At 39.3% G+C, this 1115-nt stretch overlaps 1 protein-coding gene across 1 annotated transcript in view; it reads left to right on the forward strand.

Annotated features, from left to right (window-relative positions):
• LOC105309864 (HLA class I histocompatibility antigen, B-54 alpha chain-like) overlaps positions 1–1115 on the forward strand; it is a 6567-nt gene that overhangs the window by 224 nt on the left and 5228 nt on the right. The window lies entirely within an intron of this gene.

A 1115-nucleotide genomic window follows, 5' to 3' on the forward strand; every position in this document is an offset into this window, starting at 1 on the left:
AACATATACATTTGTTATTTTGAGTTGCTACATTCTGTATAATTTGTTATGCTGCAGTACCTAACTGATACAGTGTTTAAAGAGAGAATGAAACATTGCATTTTAATTTTCATTTGCTCTAAATTAATTATAAGATATTAACAATGTCGTTTGGTTTTAAGATTTAAGAATTTCCATGGCTAACAGGCAGGATGCATTTTATTACCATTCACAGCACTCTATTTACTTGTACTTTGATTTCCAACCATGATCCAATCAAATACAAGAGGAAGAACAGATCCCTAATAACAATCCTCGTTATTCACTTCCAGTCAGTTATCCAATTAGACACTAATGTGAGTGCTGCTGGGAAGGGATTTTGCAGATGTAACTAAGTTCTCCATCAGTTGACTTTAAGATTGGGAGGAGGGGGCTGTCCTGGGTGGGACTGTCCTGATCAGGTGAGTGCTGATTGGGGTTCTTCCTGAGCAGAGATTCCAAGTGTGAGAGGGATTCAATGAGAGGCATTTCTCCATTGAAGACTTTGAAAATGCAGGGCCACTAGGTGATAGGGGCAGCTATCCCCTGGCACCTCCTCGCTGACAGTTGTCAAGGAAACGGGACCTCAGATGGACAAGTGGAAGAAACTGAATTTGGCCAACTGTCTCTACATAAGCTTTGAGGAGGACCCTGAGCCCAGGATGAGAACACGGCTTTGTGACACCCTGACCAGAGCATCCATCCACACTATGCTTGGATTTCTGACTAAGGAACTGTGAGCAAATAATTGGGAGTTGTTTTGAGCCACTAAATTGTGGACATATCTTCTGAAAGAGTAGAAAACTAATACACAGACTCAACTGTGCAACAAATAAGCATATGGCATTTTATTTCACTGGGATGAATTTATGAATCGATATGCACGCTAGTTACCCATAACAAAATCTTTCTGAACTTTTTTGTATTTTTTATTTTATGATTTTTGTGTGATGTAATTCAATTTTAATACGATCATCATTTACCAACAATTAACTTAATGCCTACTATCTGTCAGGAATGGCTTTATATGCCTGGGAGGCAACTTTGACCTAAGTAGCCTAAAGCCCCTGTGCTCACATGCCTTATATTCTAGAGAC

Source organism: Pteropus vampyrus, unplaced genomic scaffold (genome assembly GCF_000151845.1).
Source record: "Pteropus vampyrus isolate Shadow unplaced genomic scaffold, Pvam_2.0 Scaffold902, whole genome shotgun sequence".
Taxonomy (NCBI): Eukaryota; Metazoa; Chordata; class Mammalia; order Chiroptera; family Pteropodidae; genus Pteropus; species Pteropus vampyrus.